The sequence below is a fragment of the Strix aluco genome, chromosome 13 (genome assembly GCF_031877795.1).
Source record: "Strix aluco isolate bStrAlu1 chromosome 13, bStrAlu1.hap1, whole genome shotgun sequence".
NCBI classification, from domain to species: Eukaryota; Metazoa; Chordata; class Aves; order Strigiformes; family Strigidae; genus Strix; species Strix aluco.
In genome coordinates this window covers 17,773,142-17,788,353 of record NC_133943.1, presented here as the reverse complement: position 1 = coordinate 17,788,353, position 15,212 = coordinate 17,773,142, and positions in this window count along the sequence as shown.

The following is a 15,212-nucleotide window of genomic DNA, read 5'->3' as shown; positions in this document are numbered from 1 at the left end:
CACTGGATAGGAAATATAAACACACTACCACATGCAAAACCATCCTGCTAGTGCCTAAGGATATTAAAACACCAGATGTTAGACAGGTCTGTACAGCAAAATAGCTTTGGCATTCACATGGGACTATGGAGTGGCTCCTGGCCATTCTGGCTGAGAGACTGACCCCTCTTGAGGCTCTTCATCTCCATTGGAGATCACTGCTCCTAACCTCTATGTGAAACACTTAAAGAAACAAAGAATGAGTTTGGGAACTTTCAAGTTGTGTTGATTACTGAATAAATATATAACTAGAAAGAACAGAGGTGTATTTGTCTTATTTGACTAAAAATTCAAACAGCTATCATGATCTCTAGTCATGAGTGGAGATAACTGAAATTTCTGGGCACACAGGAAAACATGTAGAGTATAAGATGTGACTTGAAATCTTATCTTGCTTCCACTGACATGCAGGAATGCCCACTGGCTTTAACAAGAGTAGGGTAGGCTCCTAAAAGTCTCTCTTTTAAAACACGAATGTTCACCCTACATGTCACTGGCTGAATACAGCCCCTTTAGAATACTGTTTCTACAGCCCATTCAACACCAGGCAAGAAAGGGACCTGTTAAGAAAAAAAAATCATACAGTCCATTTCCTTTCTACTCCCTTTAAGTCCCAAGTTAAAAAAAGGTGGCCAAGTACAGTCAGAGTGACTTATGCTGATGATGGGTGTCATTTGGGACATGTCACACCAGTTGATGGTCTGATTATGCAGTAAGGAAAAGACAAAGAATATAGCTCTTCTCATTCCTAGAATAAGACAGGTCACCTGTCAAGACGGATATAAATGGGTAGATTATTTCAGAACAAGCTGCAAAGGAATCTAGAAATATTTTATTCAAGCAAAGTCCCTAATTATTTTGCTACAATCCCAGTTGTCAGGAAATAGGGACAAAGATGCTGCTGAAGGCAGCACTACCTGATTTCTACTTCCCAAAACTTAGTGCATCCCTACAGAAATAGGAGTGTAACTACAGAATATATGGGTCTTAGCCATAATTAATCTACAGCAGCAACTACAAGGAAGTTACCATTTCAAATGTGCTTTTTCACTGAAGATTTGAACATCTCCTAATACAAAGCACTACAGCAAGATCCAGTTTCTTATTTTCAGCTCTCCAGTGCCATATGAGTAACACCAACCTCATAATTATCCCTTATTTGATTTTGACCCTTTTCATTATCTCTTCTCTGCTTTTTTAGAAATTTCATTTTTAAATTGCTGATCTCACTGAAAGCCTTGATCTTGCACTGTGTTTCTCCTATCCCAAATCTTTCCTTTAGTGCACGAGTTTTCTCTCTAATGAAGATTTCAATCATGTTACTGTTTGCCTTACTCTCAACCACTTTGACGAGCTGTAAGCATAATGACCTCTCTGAACTTCAGGGGAAGCAACTGTAAACCTGTCAGGGTTAATGATGATTTCCCTCCACAGGCCAGTGATTTCACTCCACGCTCTCTCAAAGGCAGTGGGAGAGTCCTGCAGCCTGACCTCCATAGCCATGCTGCCTGCCAGGGAGTGGGAGGGCAGGAGGAGGTATGGCTAAGGGAGCCAGGCACGCTCCTGTGTTTTCAGTAAACACTGCCTGGAAAATGGGCCTGCTTTATAGTCCAGATTAGAGACTAAGATAGATAGCAGCTGGCTGTGATAGAGAAGCCCTCTGAGGGGAACTGCAGGGTTTGCCTGGGGAAGAATGTGCCAGGGAATCAGGCAGCAGTTGGTGCAGAGAGATATAAAGCAACATTGGTCTTGGTGTGGTATCTGATGGTTGTAGCACGGGTAGAGAATTAAATTAATGACATCCTCTGCTACCATCGCAGCTGTGTGGCTGCTCAGTCACTGCACAAATCTTCCTTATTGCTTTCCTGCACAGCTGATCACGCATCTGAACCTCATTTATTGTAGTATCACCTCCCTCCCTAAAAATTATTTGCGAGAACATACATGCTATAGCAACTGCAGCTTGTCTAAGTGAGTCCAAATTAACACAGACACTATTAGTGTTGTGTTTGAAAGCAGTCCCCAGCTGTCTGGTATTCCATGGTGCTGTGGCTATACTGCTAAGAGTGTTGGAACTAGCTAGTTCAGAGAGAGCTGGAAAAGTCTGCAAAGACTGCAGCATGTAATACCTCCTGTCTTCACTATGAAAACAGCCCGACCCTAACCAATTTGTCTCCAAAGAAGAACAATATGAAATAAATTTCCAGGTAAGACACTGAAAAGGCACTGCAGGTCTCAAACTGCCTTTCTACTGAAGAGATGACCCAGCCTAATTGGAAGTGTGGGTGCCAACGGCAGTACAAGTACAGGACATGTCCTACATGGCACGTCCTCCTTGTGGTGTATGATCTCAGAGTACCTGAGCAGTTGCTGGCTTAAACCTAGATTTATTTCGTGACCTTCTTAGTTCATCATTTTCAAAATTAGATTGTGTTGTATAAGAATGTTGAGAGAATAAAATCAATTAATGATTCTGAGGTATTCAACTGGAGTGGTGGTGCAGTGGGCTATCTACTTGGCGATTAAAAGATGTGTGAATGAGGTCTTTTCCAGCAATTCCAAATTCATACTTTTTACTCACTTCACTTACTTATTTTTAACCTTATAAAAGTTACAGTCTCTCCTGAAAGTAACCAATGCTGTGACTCACACATTTCTTCTTTTCTTTCCTTACCTGACGTTTCTGGCTAATGTACCATCAAATAACAAGATACCAGGAATGAAGTACCTACTTAACTTGGCCACAGATCAGTGTTCTCATTGTCCTTCTCAAGATGGTTATTGAAAGCATTTCAGAGAATACTGGTATACAGTTTTGCCACCTTTCTTTCTTTCTTTCCTTTCTCCTTTTTTTTTTTTTTTTTTAAAACTTCTGGACCATTGTTATTGAAATAGCCCAGCTGTCACATTTTCCCTGAATTTTAAAAATTCTGAGTGAATAGGTTGGTGCATCTGGCAAGGCTGGAAAAGCAAACTGGTTTTAAACTTGTTTTCTTTTTATTTCATATTGCACTGCAGACACAAGGCGCTCCTTTCTCAAGTGTCGATACGTATCGCACCCTTGCTTACACTTGCTACCTCCAGGAATAACGTTTTTGAAAGCAATAGGATCAGCCTGAATTTAAATTCCTGTACAGCATGAACCCCAAACATCATCTGGCTCTTAGCGTAGGAGTGACAAAGGCAATTCAGCTTTATTTTGTTTGTTTTCGGCATTCCCATAACAAGAAACTCATTTCATATGCAGAGTCAGATAAAACATAATGGTCAGTCAAGGCATCCAAAAATTAAACTTAGGTCAGGAATCTCTTAGCTGGGACACTGGTAATTGGATTTCACCTTTCAACAGCCACACCATTCTTTATAGCCCCTGACTTCGGTACTCCTAGGAGCCGAGGCACTACCTACCTACTATGATTCTGAGCAATAATATACTAACAATTACCATCTTTTAATGTCATATGCAGAAAGTATCTTATATAAGGTTGATGCTTGGAAGACAGTTGTTTGCCCAGGTAAAAAAGGAAGTAAACTTAAAAAAAACCCCAAACTTAAAAAAAAGCCTACAAGTAATGAATAATGTTTTCAGTGAGTAGCAGAAATACAACCATAGCATAGTTCTCACTCTATGGAACTAGCCACCGTATACACAAATAACTGCTTTTGTTTTGGGGGGATTATGGTTACACTGCTTTAGGGCATTATTACCTATCACAGAATCACAGAATCATTTAGATTGGAAAAGACCCTTAAGATCATTGAGTCCAACCATTAACCTAACACTACCAAGTCCACCACTAAACCACATCTCTAAGTGCCACATCTTTTATATTTTATAACTACAGAATAAGGCTGTGTTTTCACTGGGGAAATAAAGATTTCTGGATGGAATCTGCTATGTTTAATCAGTCAGGTATCCAATGAGTTTATACATTACAGTTAAATATTCATTATGTTTTGTGCAGGAAAGAAATGTGAATGTGAAGATTCTTTTGCTTGGTTTGAGAATGAAATTTTGGAAAGCATGCAAAACTAGCTGAGCAAATATTATTACTATCTATGGAGCAGAAAACCCAAAAATTTCCAGGGTACCTGAGCACATCTGGGTATACAGAGTCACTTTCTTCGTTCTGAATTCCTAAAGACTTGACATTTCACTGCAAAGAAAGGTCTGTTCATAGATTGATTTTAAAGGAAATAGCCTTGAGGTTGCCCTAATCCTGCCAGGGAGATTCAGTGCAGTAAGTCTCAAACTCACACCACTCGATAGGATAGCAGCCAAGACAACTGGATGAGAAGGTGGAGTCAGTGGAAGATACAGTCTCCAGGGGACTTAAGGGTCAAGTCCTCAGCTACTCTAAACAGATGGGCTTCAGTGCTTTACCTGCAGATACAATCCTTCTTCCCCTCGTTAAGACACTATACCTGTGTGAGAGAGGTAGATGTAGAGCCCATTTCCCCTGATGTTTCATTTCCTCGTACTGCTGTTTTTCCCAGAAAGCTTTTTATCATTTCTTACATGAAATGCTGGAATGAATCTGTATCTCTGAGATGTCTCATTTTCCTTAATACGTATAGTTAACTGAAATATTAAATATATAAAGTGCAAGTCTCTTATTATTTAAAGTCTAAATTTCCATAATTACCATAACTAAGACAACTGCTTTTTTCAGTCTGTTATGTCTCAGCTTTTCCCAAAGGCAGATTCATTATCTGCAGGCCAGCTTTTATCTGTCAGTGAAAGAATTATTGAAATTGCTACCATTAAAGTGCATCAAGACATGCACATCACCACTTACTTCAATATTACTGATTTCTCCACTGGTTGTCTAGGTGATCAGTTTTGTGGCTCATTAGAAAGACCAAGTATTAATTAAAACAACTTCTTAAATATAGTCATCAAAAAAAAAAAAAAAGGTGAGATAGAAAAAGTTGTGCAGGCAACATTAAAAGAAAATTACAGAAATCTTTAACACAGATTGAAAATGTCAATGGTCAAAGCCATGAAGTCAAAGATCAAATCTCACTATGTTTTCAATTTGGAATTTTCTTGTACTACAAAAAAGAAGACATTTTTTTGCTGGCCAATGGGGATAGCATTAAGGGATCTGCAGCACAAACTTCCTCACTGACTGTATTCAAGCCCACCTTGACATCCACCATGGCCTTATCTTCATGGCAATAGGCACGGGGTTACCTTGACTATGTCTCTTTCTAGGCTTCTGAGATAAGCACGATTAATTCAAAGCATGAAGTTCTGACGGCAAAGCAGAATAACTATGAAGACACATTGCATATTACGGGTGGAGCTGCAGCACAATGCCTCTACACCCACAGCCACTGCTTCATCTTACTCTTGAGTAATCAGCTACATGGAATACCCTTGCAGCTATCAGAACACAATCTGACACCTTTTATCCTTCAGAAGAAATAAAATCCAGTTAAACTCTTTTTTTTAGTTGATAACTCATATCGCAGTGTGCAATCATAAAAGCAGTGCTATTTTATTTAAATATGTCGTCTCAGTTATGGTAGCAGCAATATAAACTTTACTGAATGTTTTATTGTTACACAGCATTCCTTGCAATAAGGGCATCTCAGTCACCCTTTACTCTCCTGGAAAGAAATACTTACTTGCAAGATCCATCTGGCAACAAGCACACCTCAGTATGCCATCTTCCTTAATATAAGAAAGACTTTTTTATGTTCCACTACATGTTTTCTTCTTTATAAAAAGCCTGAGGAATTGCTCAGAGGCCAGGGCAATGCAATACATTGTAGTGCAAAAAGGAGTGTGGGGAAAAAAAGCAAAGAAAAAAATAATTTAGCAAGTGTTTCATTGCAGATGTTAAATTCTTTTATCATCCAAAGAAGTACAGCAGCTCCCTGTCATCACACCTCAGCTCTCCCTTCCACGGAGCCCACAACTCATTTCCTGACTCTTCTACACTTGCCTTTCCTGGTGAGAACAGCAGTACAAAGGGACATACTAAAGGGACGAGGATGGATTCACTGCATTACCGCTGCCCTACACACCTCCGAGACTTTCAGGTTTGCTGACCACAAGTGTACACTACTTGCCAACAACTTGCCGTGCTTGCCACCACTAAACCTTTTGAGTCTTCTCTGGCAAACCTGAGTCCTGACAGTCAGATACTCAGAGGGGATCAACTGAGACACTAAAATTAGCATTCAGACTTCCAAAAAATTTCATCACCATGCTAAAATTCAGGGCCTTTATTTGGTGCATTTTGTTGCAAGCTGAAAACCCAGACTCCACTATCACTGGCTGCCCACTGTCACAGTGTCTGCCCACTGTCAAATCTGTCCATACAAATTAGTTCTTATCAGAAGTCAGACCACAAACAGAAAGCTCAAGTGGGGTCTTTGGGATCTGGATATCTGGTTTCCATTTTTAGGAGTAAAAACCATTAAAATATTCCACCCTTACTTTCTTTTCCTGTTTAGTGAGTTTGTGGTATGCCAGGAATGCTAGCCATTCATTTAATACCATTCATTACTGTATATAGACTATGTGTCTTTCCCCTACCATATTACTACTAAAACTCATTGGCAAGCTAATATTAGTGCAGAGCAGAACCTTCCCATGGCAGATGGTGCTATCTACAGAGGTGCTGTTTTTCTGCTACAAATGATCAGTCTTTGTGGCAGTCACTTTGTTGGCTCACCTAGAATTATGGTTCAGAGACTGTTCATTTCTGGAACTGAAAGAATTTTGTAAGTAATATAAAGATTAGCACCTGCCCTGACTGTTCTTCAATGCAGTCTTCCTGTCTTGACTGCTGGAGTAGCCAAAGCCCTATCACCTCTTCTGAAAGATCAGAAATGTGCATATTTAATAAAACTCACTATACATGCAAATCTGGATTTGACAGACTTTATTATAAATTACATTAACTCTCTACTACATTTATATAGAGTCCTTTACCCAAGCAGAAAATTATTCAACTGATCCTTTTTCACTGTAAACAACCAATACACCAGCTCTCATGATTCTACCACTTATATCAACAGGGTCTACTCAGCAACAGCTGCTCAAACATTTGTTAAATCACTTCACAGCAAGTAACGACATGATGCAGAGTGCCTGTTCCTCATTTCAGCTTAACTATAGCAATATTTAACATGCACTAAAAAGCATATACTGCCTGCACAAGTATTCACAAAAAAACACTTGATCTTAATCAACAACATCCTGCAAGTCTCAGATGATACTGGAAAGTTCCATACGTAAGTAGCGTCTAAAAGGCTGTGAGAGATGAATAGATTCATTCATCCTGAAACCTAATTCCTAAGAATGTGCACACAGGAGTCCAAGCAATCTGACTTTACACTTTGGTGCCTAAAGGCTGGGCCTGATGTATTTATTAATTTATTTTTGGTATATTGTAGCAGAACCCCCTATCCATTAAAAATACCATGATCCTGTTGTGATAGACGCTCAGCAAACCGTGAAAAGAATGCCCAGCTCTAACATGTTAATGTGAGAAAACAGGGACATGAAGTGACTTGCTGAAAGAAAATAATCTATGAAGTCAGGGAGCAAAATTCAAATTTTCTGACTTTTCTGTTAATGCCCAGGCTTCTGGACCCTTCTGGCTTCCCAAATGCGTCCTGATCTCCTAGAATTTCTTAGTACTGCACCTCTGAAGTTCAGATAAGCAAATTTGAAAATTTTGTCTTAATTACTGAGCTCGGAGTAACAAAATCTTTCTTTCCCTGTATCTCTCCCTTTCCTACAGGGAGCTTAGCAAGAACTTCAATAATTAAACAAGAAAAGAGATCATCATCTTAACTTGCCGATGCCTATTTCTGTGCTCCTGCTGCAGGACTCCAGAGCCATACTATACCTCCTGGAATTTGCCAAGAGTGATGTAATCAGCAGCCAACCCCACTCAAAGCTGAGACTGCAAACACAGATTGTTCCTTCTAGACACAGTTTTCAGATGGGCTGCTGCTTGGCAAAATGTCAGGAACCATGTTACAATCACACAGGTGAAAGCTGAAGAATCCACACAGACTGTTTTCTTGCAAAGCTGTGTTCAGTCTCATTGATAAAGACCTAATGCAGCCTGCTGCCGATATAAAGAAAAAGAACAGATGCCTTCACCTACCAGCACGGCACTACAGCTCCTTTGACTACCCACTTGGTGTCTTTGGAGAGGCCATCCCCACTTGTTTCCCCCTTTGGAGAATTCGCTCTTCTCCTTACATCCTTACTATCAAATGACACAAATTTTCAAATCTTTCCACCTTTCTTTTTTTCTGTCTGAGAAAAGTACAATGCACTGTATTCATAAATTTTAACACTGCAATAAGTACCCTATACAAGGCTGGATTTACTACTTACATCAAATGTATTTGTTTTCATCAGTGGCACTCTTTCAGCTACTATGGCTTATAATCATCAAACAGCACTGTCACTTAGGCAGTAATAATAAGCACCACTTCTAAAACAAGAAACCAAAGTCCCAGAATTCACCTAAGCCTCTCAAAAAATCTGATTGTCATGTAACTGGCAGTCAGTGTTTTATTTTAATATGATACATAGTGACGTAAAACGTCATGTTAGTATTGATGCAGACACAATAATGTGTGCCTTGTGTTCTACACATTCTCACATGACATTAAAGAGATATAGAAACCAAAAGTATCAATAAAATATAAGCATTATTAATATTTCCTTCTTTAAAAAGCATTTGCAAAAAAGCATTCTTTCAAGAAAACTTTTTTTCCAGTAGTGTTTCAAATCATAGGACCCGTCTTACTTTTTTTAACATCCCACTGAACACAGGAAGATCCCTCTTTCAACTGAGATTGCTCCATAGAGCAAGGGCTGAAGGAACAAGCCCCTTGATGTATCATAAAAATGTATGAAAATTAATATATAACAATGTAAAAATGCAATACCCTTAAGTGTTTTAAACACTGACTTGGACAATACAAACATGCCATATTTATTAATAAAGGTTGCTCTTCTACAAGATCAGACCATAATAAGGGAGACTCTACAGCTTGTCCTCCTTCAAAAAACCCACACAGAATGTACAGCTAGAAAACCAGGCCTCACTGGACCGCCAGATTATCCAAGGAATTGCTCGCAAAATGTACAGAGAGCTAACTGTAGATTGAAAGGCTGAACCCCCATTCCAACTGGTTTGAACAAATAGTTTCATTATGAACTTCTAGTCTTCTGCTACTTAGGCACCAGGCAAGCACTGTAAAGTGACTGGAGGAATATTCCCTTTGTCAGAATGAAGATGTAGGATTACGTTTTGACCTTTGCTGATCCTAATATTAAAGGGAAATGTTATATGTAATGACCAGTCCTGCAACTAGTGAGGCCCTGTGAAAAATGTTTCTGATTCCAATGAGTTTAAGATGCAATCATCAAGCGCTCTGTTTCAGTGCTAAATTCAGATATTAATGTCAACAGTTTAGGGAAAAAAAATTAAGATCTTCAAGTAATGATTATGTTGAATTCTAACGCACTATTAATGCACCAGTCCAAAAGCAAAAATTACATGTGAGAGGAGAGTTTTCAGCAGCTTAATCATGAAATATGAAAGTTACTTTCTCAACATTTAATAGCTCTTTAATCTTGCTGCTTGGTAACTCTTGCTCTCAAAATCTACATGAAAAGTAGATGACAAAAAAGCATCCAGAATAGACTTCAATCAGGGAAGACAAGGAAGGCCAGGAACCCAGCCTAGCTACTATGTAAACTTGTGTTCGATTTGGCTTCCGCAGCTTTAAATAGAATCTATAAACTAACAAATACCCTAAAATCAAAGGAGTTCAAGACTTTGTGTTTTATATCAGATTTACTTATCGTATGCTTTCTCACTGGCTGCTTCACCACACCTATCTTGACTGTCGAAGTGCTGATGTCATGGAACCTTGGAGATTTTTTAATGCCTTTCTCATAAAAAGATGACTTCTGTAAAATCTCTGAGGTTGAATCATGTTTAAAGATAAATGGCAAAAATATAAAGGAAAGCATCAACCCTACTAAACCAAGCGTCACTCTCTCCGATATCTGTACTGTGTTTACAGATATGGTATTGGAAAGTTCTTAGCAAAGCTCACTGGCACTTTCAGGAGAAACGCAGGTGTACCTGTTGTGCATTCTACAACCGTATTTAGTGAGCCAAATACCACAAGTTCTTTCTTTTTTTTTTTTTTTTTTTTTCCTCCACTTAGTCTAATTAGCTATACCTATGTTCTATCCTTGAGCTGAAGAATTCCGCATGCTGTTCAGCACTGCCTGGACAGTATCATTACTGTCTCAACTTGCACAAAACATTTCTGCTTTTGCAGAAGTTTTCTGATGAGAGCACAATATTCCTAAAGCATAGGCTCCTGAAAATAGATAGCACAACTACTGTACACAAACCCAGAAACCATATATAAGACACTGCAAACATGGGGTTAACAGTGGGTTAATCCCTGAGAGATGGACAAAACAAGGAAGTAGAATTACTGGGTTAATTAGAGTCTTTCAGGAAGTAGGACTGCTCAAGTAGGAGCTCTGTCCAAAAAACAAAATCCCTCAGAGTGATAGGGGGTGGGAAGAAGTTAGTGAAAAGTCAGTGTGTCAGCAAAGGGAAGCTTTCCCAAGCAGGCTTGTGGGAATAACTTGCTGAAAGCCCGAATGTATTGGGTTTGGTTTGTGCTCTGAAACAGGAGATATTCATGTAATAGTAGAAGGGTATTTTATACTGTGTGGAAAGTATTTTATACTGTGTGGAAAGTATTTTATAAATTGCTCCTTTGTTTTGCTGAGCTAATGCTTTACAGTCACTCTCCAACACTTGTAAGTCTAGCCTAACAGTTATTAAGAATAAAAGAAGAGAGCATTTTGGTGTTTTGTTTTTTCTATGTAGTGATTCTACCAAGGAGTGGTAAGAATCCCTTCTCTTGAGGAGTGCTTTAGAATACCCGCCTATGAGAATAGAGTCTGATATCAAAGAAAAGACTTATCTTTTAATTGGCATGTTTTTTAAACTAGCAGTGAATATATGAATTTATTCTGTTAGAACTCTGAGTATCTTTAAGCTAAAAGCATGTTTTAAATTTTGTCCACAAAAATGTAGACTATTTCAATAGGTTATATAGTGGTTTATTTTTCAGTTAAAGACCAAGAAAAGTATTTTAAAGGTATTCTGTTTTCATCAATTGCTGTGTGTTTTAAATGTTTAATGCATCTAAAATCTCAATTTGGTAAATTAGTTACAGCCTTAGTTCAGAAAAAGAATGTACCCATAGCACAGGACTGGCTTGATTTAGGCATATAGAAGAGCAGGATTTATTTGGTTATAAGGATAAAGGGATAGTCTTTTTATTGAAATATGAATTGGGTTTGTACTTGTAGTTAATGTTCCTATATGGATACTAATTAACCCATTGTTGAGTGTTAATAATTTTGTCATTTCAGTGCTTTTGTAACTGCAAATAATTAAGGTAATAGGGGAGATGAGGTTGGCAGCAGGAGGACTGATTGTTTATTAGATTTAAATGTGTAGGTGGGGAGATGCAAACAAGCCAAACAAGGCTTTAGACACATAGGTTTAACTTGTCGCTGTATTTTTCCTATTTTTATTTTCTCTTTATGCTGCTTTCCCTAATAGGAAGTCACAACATTTTTCAAGTATCAAAATTAATTTTAAAATTCTGTTTCTAGGACTGGATTCCAACATGAACACATTAAAGAGACTTCCAACACAATTGTTACAAATAGCACTGGAGGGAAAAAATGTAGCTGTGTGAAAAGGGTATTTTTAAGCATTTAAGCTGTTATCTCTCACTGGAATTCACTGTGACTAAATTCTTTTGAACTGTCTTGAAATTATAAACCATAGAATATAGTATTTAGAGCTATTAAAAGAAAAAAAGAGTAGACATGACCCCTTTTAAGACCACAGTGCCATCTGTGACCACTTACACTTTGTTATAGAGCTATTTATTCAGTTTACAGTGTGTATTTTGAGTGTATACACAGCATAAGAACTAGATCTCATGAGTGATACAAGTTTGTTTCTGAGGACTTAGGGAATGCGATACTGGAAGTTTTCTATGAACTGTCTGAAAAGATTTTCTGAAGGGATTATGAAAGCTTGGGAAGGGAAGCTAAATAGACAAATGTGTAAATGCAGTTTGGGTGTCAGCAAAGATCAAGTCCACATCACCTTTTATATTTCAAGATCTCTATCTATTTAAGAAACTTTATTTCTCAACCTCTAGTTTGCATGTCTTTGACAACCTTCATTCAAACCATATGCAAATACTAAATGTGTTACTGTTAGGGGTAACATGAGATGATTTCTTATTCATTTAATCAGATTAATCAGTTAATTTCAGAAGACTGTAGTTTTGAATTATATTGATATTTGCATTACCAGGAACTGGGAGTCAGCTAAGCATGTAGTTGATTCAGCTTTATGGAGGGCTATTAGAGGTTTTTTAGGATTTTGCATATTGAACGTAGACTCCTTTAGGATCTCTAAGGAGACTGCTGACTTTCTATTCTTCCCTTGGCCACTTATGGCCACTGTTAGAGGCAGGCTACTGAGCTAGATGGGCCAGCCATCTGAGTCAGTGTAGCTTATTATACATTATCCATGTGTTTCATGTATAAAGACCATACAAAGGATTTACACTCTGCAGTAGCAGGTCTCTGCTTCACTCCAAATATCCTCCATTCTCCAAAAGACAACTGGGGTCATGTAAGTATTGTTAGTTGAAAACATGAGGTGAATCACTGTTGCCCCTCGAAGCACAGCACTTTTATGCTGGTTTAGAAGTATCTTCTACTTATTTGTTTGATAAACTCACAAAGCATAAAGTAGTTCTAGCCAAGATAATCCCATTAAAGGTACTCTCAGATCAGCTGGAGAGTATGTACAAGGAGCTGCACAGCTGTAACAAAACTCAGAGTAATGCTGGTTGCAGCATATCCACAACCTGAGAAGATGGGCTACACCCCTGAATGCGCCACTGCATTTCCATAAACATTCATTGTGTTCTTTCAGTTAACAATATATTTTAAAGTTGAAAACCATGAACTTGTACTCTTGGAACACCCAATTTGGGAAATTGGGAAAGTGTGTTCATCTCCTGGGGCTCCTTTATGTTCTTCCTTAATAAGACCTCAGCATTTCACGGCCACTGAAGAATTCAAAGAATGCCATTAACCAAGATACCACCCTGCTAATTAAAACTAAATACTTGTTCTGAAAGAATTCCATAGCAAACCTCAAGTCTTACACGCAGAAACTCCTTTTAAAGCCATAATATTAAAGCTTTCTGTTTTCCAGGTGATGTCTCGGCCTTTCTTTTGCCATTGCATTCTTTGTCTAATAATTACTCCATCACAATCATGAGAGTGGAGGCTCCTATGTTATTATTCTTTTATAAGTTATAAACCCCAGTTTTCAAGTTTTGGTCTCAAGAGTTTGGTCTCTGCTTGCTGGGTTGCTTTTAGAGGGTGGCTATACCTGTCTTTATCTCAGGGGAGAGAAAAGGAGAAGGGAAGAAATGACGCAGGGGATGAATTAAATTGCTGAAACTTATGTTCACTTGGGGCAAGGAAAGTTGTGTTAATGACTGAAAAAGAAGAAAAAAACATCATGAGTAGCCTCCTAGCACTTCAACTTATTGAAATTTACATATTTTCTATAGTATTCTGTTTTTCTGGACAGACAGGTGAAAACTGCATCTCAGATTTTTCTTCTGTGAGTTGTCATACATAAAGACTCTAAACTGGAGGTCTGCTTAGTGCCCCAGAACTGGCAGGAAGTCTAAAAAGTCTTTTGGCTACCAGCAGTGAAAATACTGCTTCATTTGCCTTGAGAAACAAACATGGGCACAACATCTACACATAAATATTTCAGGAATCCTGTCTCCATGCTTCAAAAATCTAAGCCATGCCTCACTGCTAGCATTAGGAGGAAAAATTAATTATATGTGTCATAAAACCCCATTTCCTTGAATACAGAAGAACCAAACAGCTCAGAAGTTGAGCACAAACTGCTCAGAAGCAGCTGCTTTTCTGGCAGTCTACTGTGTCTTCCATCACAGACAGATGTAGCTGTAAGCAGTAAAATTCAAGGCAACCCCTCAAGATCAAGCAAATTTCTTGCACTGAGTTTTGCCATGTACCTCTGTGCTTTTGGACAGCAGTGTCTTATTATCGCCATAATAGTTCTTCAAAATATTAATGACTCTTTCTTTTACACCTAAAGGAAGGGAGCTCATCACCCTGAGCAGCTGTAACTCAGTTTGTAATTGAAGAAACCTACTTCACAGCAGCTGTGAACATGCACAGCCTGCTCTGCCTGTATGCAGGATTATGGCAGATGCGTCACATCCTCAGTCTCTGAACACAAGGAGATTGGCAGAAGAGGTAGGTATGACTTGACATACATAAAACATTTTCATGTCACTTCTGATATGCTTGCACATTCCACTTTCCCTCATATCTCCAGCCAAATGAGACTAAATCACTATTACAGTTGTTGATCTCTATTTACATGAAACAAATGTGTCCTAGGGTATTGTTTTGATACATGTATCACTGCTCTTTGGCACTATACACAACTTTATGCCTATCTGAACATAAAGGGTGACTGTAGAGAAAAAGAAATTGATAAATACAGCAATATTTGAATTCTTCAGTTCTGTGGATTGTCACAGAAGTTCTCAAGGCTTCTCCAAGCTTGTTTGGCTTTAAGATTTTAGAAAAGGAAAAGAGTTTGTGAAATAACTAAGCCTGGAGCTCAGAAACTGCATCTCATTTCAAAAATGTTTGAAATGTTCTCATTTAACAGTTTCTGAAATGAAATATAGCAGACTTCCAGCTCTGCAACATCTTGTCCTAATTTGCAATGCAAAATTTTACAAAAGCTTAGTGGAATTTAAGGGCTTTTTTTTTCCGTTAAAATCTAGAGAATCATCCTTCCAGAGTCTCAGAGACTGGCCCTGGCAACAAATAAGGCTCAAGTCATTCACGTTAGATACCATATCTCAGGGCAGTTTAAGACACAGAGGAACACACTGATACTTGCTCCTCATCATCACAATAGAAAATGGTTTGCAGCACTGCCCTTGTATAGACACTGACATGATCCTTCCTATATAACAAATCTCTTTAC